Genomic DNA, 6,590 nt, shown 5'->3' with positions numbered 1-6,590 from the left:
AGGTACCGTCCCTTTGGCCAAAGCAGAGCTCCAAGGGCAGCTGGACCCCGAGGAAGGAGGGGACAGGGTCCTGCTGAGCGAGCTCCCCTTCAGTAGAGTATCCTAGTAAAGTAGCTCTCCTGGCATGGGGACTTCACCAAGGGAGCTGCACGTGGCCCAGATGAGATGGCCACGGTGGAGGGTCCTGCAGCACTCCCCACCCCCTCTGCCCCGTTCCTCCCCTGCGCTGCTCAGCACCCCTTGGCTCCCTCTGGGCATCAGTGGGCCCTGGGGGGCAGGGGTTCATCCCCCCTGGCTCTGTGCTATCCTGGGGTCCCTGTGCACAACCTCCTGCAGGCAGGTGCCCGAGGAGCTCTGCAGGCAGCAGCCCTCTCACAACTGCTCTTTCACCAGCAAAATCCAAGTGTTTTGGGTTTTTCCTGGAGTTTCTTGTGAAATGGTGCCTGGAGGGCGTGTGGGAGGAGCGTGTCCCCTGAAAAGCAGGGCCAGCCCAGCTCTCGCACACAGGCTCTTGCCACCAGGCACCTTGGGGTGCAAGGGAGGGGGAAATGCTTTGGCTGGGGGTCATAAACTGCTCCCTAGGTGGAGAGCAAACAAAGATTATGCTCACCAAGCAGCACTGCCTCCAGAGTTCCACAGAAGCAAACCACTTGTCATTTGGGTGCTGAGGGACCCCATCCCCACTGTAGGCAGTCCAAGGGGGACAGCTCTAAGATCACAAGGGGATCTCCTCTTCCTCCCCTAAATCATGAGGTGGGTCTCAAAGCCTGGGGGAGCAGTTCATTTTCATGGCTGCTCTTTAAATGGAAGAGTTTGAACGTAATGCTTCGGTGTGTATTTTGATGCACCTCCGCTGGTGCCTCCCACTCCTTTCTGCTCCCACTGCCCACACATCTTTCTGCATCCCTCTTCCTTTGGTTGCCAGGACAGCCAAGTTCCCCCGGCTGCCTCTTGTCTTTGCTTACCCATGGCATCATGTCTGCTCCCACCTCCTGCACAGCATCTCGGTGGAGCCCCAGCTCCTTTCCCCACCTGAGGCCGGGTCCTGCAGAAGAGCCAGCGTGGCTCTGGACTGCTGGGCTTCCTTCACGATGCCTGCATGGTAACATGGTTCTCTGAGACGAGGGGAAGGCGTATCCTTGTTGGTGGCTCTTATCCGGGTGGTGGGCTCAGCCTCTAACAGAGGGCTGAAATTGCTTGGGGCATGGCCCGAGGGACTCCACGTCCTGCCAGGAGCTTGCTCACGGTGAGAAACACAACCCTTGCTAGCAAGCCTTGCACCAACAAGCACCGAGAGACTCTCTCAAGCGTCCAAGCTGGCTCTGCACCCCACTCCCCTTCTCCAGCTCCTAAACACCTCCGACAGGAGACCCCAAAGTCTCTGTCATGGTCCACGGAGCTGGAGAAGGAGGACACGCGAGGATCCCCATGAAGGAGCAGGTAATGCTCAGCTTGTCCCTGGCCCTGCTAGGAGGTATGTCCTGCCAATGCGCTGCGGTCCCACGAGGATGCAGTCTGCTGGCAAGCCCGTCCAGCCCCTCCGAGCTGCTAGCGGGCTGTCACTGCCAAGGACTCGTCTTGCTCCTGATCCGCCGGGAAGCCAACCGCGCCGACAGCCGGGCTGAGCTCCTTCACCCTCTCCTGCTCTGCTCTGCGACTGGAGCCTTCTCTGTCCAGCACCTCCAGCAGCCGTCCTGAAGGCTCGCCATGACTCCGCCTGGGCCACCAGCCTCCTCCATCCCTCTGCCCAGGGAACAAGGGGTGATTCACAAGCCACAGGGCCAGGAGGGGCAGCCTGGGAGCGCAGCGAGGTGAGATGCTTGCCAGGGACCAGCACAAATTCACCTTGTATGGAAGACACGGCTGGGAAGCAGTTAACACTTTGGTACTGGATTGATTTCTCCTGGAAGGAAGGAAGTGTCCTCACGCAGAAAAAATGCAGAAATAACAGGGTTGGTTTTTTTTTTTTTTTTGTTTTTTAAAAATAGCTATTCTTTTTTTCCAGCCATCTGTGCCATTTGCAGCTGATGGGAGGGAGGACAGTTCTGGATGGGGGGAATCATTTGGGTTTGGGACCGATATTGCATTTACAGTGTACAAAACAAGACAGGACATCTGTCCCCAGTGGAGTATTACGCACAGATCTAGGATTTTAGTATTGTGCTCACGTCCAGTGCTATCATTACAGATGCACAGAGTGGAGATGGTCATGCACAACCCTGCCCTCCTTCCTCCTTGCTGTCTTCCTCGTCTACAATCCGCCATGGCTCCCTTTGCCCATATGCTGGCTCCTCCTGCTAGTCACAGACCTTTGAGTGCTTTCCAACCACAGCCGTCTCCTTCTGGCCTTCCCCATCCCTTCTCCTGCGCATCGATGCTGCTGGGGAGCAGCACCTGAGCAGCAGTGAGGAGCAGGCCACTGCCTGGGCCACGGGCTGGTCCTTCACACCTCTACAAAGCCAGCCATGGAGAACACCTCCCTTTGCAGGCAGGGGCTCTCCAAGCCTCTTTCGGGAGCAGCCCCCAGAGTCTGCAGGCTCATTCTTCATCCAGGTAAGATGTCACTGCAGACGGCATCATCCCGAGTGCTAGCCGTGAGGTCCTGCAGCTAGCTTGCGCTCGCTGCAGACACCCTCCAAAAATGCTCTAACCCCTCCTTCGCGAGCCTGGTCACTGGCTGTGCTCCCTGTTAGCAGCAACAGGGTATTTTTTGCCGTCAGTGAGGCGTGAGACCTGCCGGGCTAGTCTGCAGAAGAGGGTCTGGGTGCTGTGCCGGTGCTCCCGCAGGGATCGCGCTGGCTGGGAGCATCCCGAGGGAGCTCCTGCACTGGGGTGAGTGTGCGGGAGGGGACGAGGCTGCTCCTGCCCAAACTTGGTCCCACTGGGAAGACAGCAGTGCTGAACTGAGCCTCTGGCTGGGATGTCCTCGGGCACGGTCCTGGCGCTCGCAGGGAGGCTAGCCGTCCCGGGTGGGCCCCTGCTAGCCCTGCCACGTGCCTGGAGCTGGCTGGGCGGGCTCTGACTGCGGGCAGCACATCTTTGCCAAATGCTTTTCAACAAAACCTTCAGCCTAATGTTGGCTTTCACTTTTGGCGTGTCCCTTCACTGCCTTTCCTGGTTCTTTCCAATGGTGTGATCACCCATGCAGTATTTTCAATCCCGCCAAATAAGCTCATTAAAGTTGTTAGCGAATATTCAAATGAAGCAAGATGCTGCTCTGTTGGCTTGGGCGAGACAGGACACAGTTGTGTGAAACGTGCACAAAGTGTGAGGGCTTGAATGGACGACCTGGGGAGTGCAGCTCTGCAAGAGAGGCCCCAGGTCCCCTGTTCCTGCCCATGACTTTGGAGGGCAGAGTGTGGAGGGGAGAGGGGCAGGTGAAAGAAGAAACGCAGGAGGGGAAAGAGGGAGTTGAGGGAACGGAGCAGCCCACGTTTATTCTTTTATCTATATGTAAATGTGAAGGTTTGCATGTGCCAACTGGAGGTTTGCATGCCCTCCAGAGCAGGCAAAGGGAAGCAGATGTGGTCAGGAGCAGAGGCAGCGGCGGCAGGGCATAGAGGACTACTAGTGGTTGGGGGAACCTGCTCTTACAGCAGGGAAGTGAGCGTGTGTCCCATGGTGTGTTACAAGTCATTCAGGCAATTAAGCTCACTTCTCTTGGGACTCTGGAGGAGAGGAGCACCAGACTGGTGGCTACGTCCTGTGATTTACAATGCATCTGATAGTTCTTGCCCATTAATAAAACATGCAGTTGGCCATGAAAGGCACATCTGCCTATTTTAAAGACTATAATAATGGATAAAGCTCTGACACATGGATTTCTGTAAGAAAACTAGCACTGTAAATAGCATTCCAAAATGATGTATTCCATCAAATTCAATGGGACAGTTATTGTATGCTAATTAAATACTACTGAACTATTCAACAGTTGGATGGTGAATAGAGACCCGCTTTTAGAAAGCCACACAGGCCCTCAGAACACCCACAGACTCCCAAGGCTTTTACCACTGCCCTGAGCCTGTAACCAGCTCTGATAACAGGCTGTGGACAGGAAGGACAAGGTATTCACAGGTCAAGTGACCTGTCCTTCAGGAGCTCTGGGAACATGAGCATGGCTGTAATCCACTGTCCAGGTGGTTAAATGATCTCAAATGCAGGTCATGCATCCTGTCTCCAGGAAATCAGAGCATCCCGAACATAACTTGCCCCGCAGTTACTCTATTTCTCTTGGGAGAAGAGCTCCACACACTCCTCACCACTCTTCCCCCTTCCTGGGATGATTTCCTGACTGTGCTGCTTGCCAAGACTTTCCTCGCTTTAATTCACCTGGACCAACCTCACTTTGCCTGTTGGATGTACGCGTTGGGCTCTCCAACCAGTGCAGACCCGTTTCCACACAGGCTACAAACAAGCAAACCCATGAAAAAGGGCTAACTGCAAGGACAAGCCCAGTATTTGCAACGGGAGGAGAAGTGTGCCAGTCCTGCCCCAGCTCTAAACTGACCCTCTCAGGGCTCACGGTGTTCCCTGGGGGAGTTCCCAGGAGTTGTTCTGTGCCCCACGGTCCCACGGGAATCCCTTCTCCAAACCCCCTGTGCTGTGGCAGACCAGCTCTCAGCCTGCCCCAGCTTGCGGGGCTTCCTCCTCCTCCTCCTCAGCCCTTTTCACAAACAGCCAGACCGAAAGTTAATGAAGTGGAGACAGACAGACAGACAGACAGAGATATTTCCAAATATTCACTGCTGCCTGACATTGTAACCTAATACATGGGATCTTGTTCCACCCAGCACCTTGGTCTGGGAGCTTTTACACAATCAAGCCCAGGACTGCCAAGCTCTCTGTATAAGAGCAATGTATTGATAAAGCCTGTGGACACTTTCAAGTCTGCTAAAAAGATGTTTCGAGGTGACAGATCTTAAGCAACACACAGAGCTGAGCGCTGCTCTGCTCTCCACACCCTTCCCCGCTGCCAGGGGAAAGCAGCCACTATCAGTGATAGCTGGATCCAATTTATTAGGCACTTCGAGGAGACATTCATCAGGCAAGGAGATAAATAATCTTCAGATGGAACAATTAAATTTAATTGCCTGAAGATTATTTGTCTCCTTCCCTGATGATTGTCTCTGCTGAGCGCCTTATAAATTGGATCCAGCTATCAGCAGTATTAACTGCATTTCCCCTCAAGACTGGCCCAGCTGCCCAGACCAAAACACTGGGCTCAGAATAAACTTTCACTGTTACTCATCGAAACCGAGGTTGCCTCGATGTTTGTGAGTGTCTTTTTTCTTGCAGATAGTCTAGGTGGCTGGGTTTTCTGGTCCCCGGGGGGGTGAGTCCCGAGCTCAGCAGCGCCGCTCCTGCTCTGCCGGCTCCACGGCAGCGACGTCCTGCTCGGCAAAGGCTTGAGAGGGACGTGGTGAGCCCCGAGACGGACCATACGAAGCTTCAGTGTGCTGGATTTTGTCGCGGCTGGAGAAATGAAGAACAGAGGCGGTGGGGTCCATAGCACGGAGCGACGACAACGTATTTGGGAGAGCGCTTGCGCTGGCCGTGAGAGAAATGGTGACTGAAGAGACCTTGAGCAGATGTGTGGGAGCCCTAATGCCTGTCCCAGCCAGTCTGCCAGCTTGGCAGCCAGCAAACCACAGGAGCGTGGCTCTCCACGTTGAGGCAGAGCCAGGGTAGCCACCATATTCCTGTTACTCTAGGCCAGGACCAAAGCTGGAACCTCTTCAGCAACCCAGGAGCCATCAACTCCCTTCTCTGTATACATCAGAAGTCTGGAAAATATCTTAAATATGGGAGAGGAAAGGGAGGGGTTTGATCCTCAGCTGGTGTAAATCAACAGAGCTCCATTGACGTTGTTGGATGATTACTGAGACTTATGTCCTCTGACCCCAGAAATTTCTAGGGAGGGAGGTAATGACTGCAGAGCATTCCAGTGTTGCAAGAGATCTTCCTCCAGCCTGGCTGCTGGGAGGCTGTAACTCCAGGGCCCGGGAAGCACAGGGATAAGTGTCTAGGTGAAGGGAAGGGAGAAAGTGCCCCAAGATTCCTGGCTCTGAGCCCCACTTGGAAGGCAAGGTGGGAAGCAGAGAGGCTGGGCTGCAGGGACCATATACCATGGGGAGATGTCATCCTCCTGCGCCTTTCTGACTGAGGAGGATGGACGGTTCTGGATACGAGCACGATGATGTCCTGCTCTGAGCCCACCTCTGGGCCACGGTGATGCCTAACGCATCTGCCAGGCAGGACTGAGCCCAAGCCCAGCAGTGCCCCCCCTGCGCCATGGGAGCAATCAGCGGCTCACCGCACGTCGCCCACCCTGCCTGCCCGGGGAGAACTTTGGTCTGTTGGCAACTGCCAGGAGCCCCGGGCAACACAACCCTGCGCTCGAACGCTGCCGATCCTCCGGCAGACAAGCCGAGTCCAGGCGTCCCCAAGCAAAAGGCAGTGTTTGGCGGAGCAGGCCCGGCGCCAGCGCTGTGTGCTCCTTCCTGCAAGCAGTGCAGAAAAGACCCTGGAATCAACATGTTTACTGACAGACTCCTGCTCTGTTGGCCTGATTTTCTAAGGAAATGAAGCTT

The sequence above is a fragment of the Tyto alba genome, unplaced genomic scaffold (assembly GCF_018691265.1).
Source record: "Tyto alba isolate M040663 unplaced genomic scaffold, T.alba_DEE_v4.0 Super-Scaffold_28, whole genome shotgun sequence".
NCBI lineage: Eukaryota > Metazoa > Chordata > Aves > Strigiformes > Tytonidae > Tyto > Tyto alba.
Note: the sequence above shows the minus strand (reverse complement) of the source record.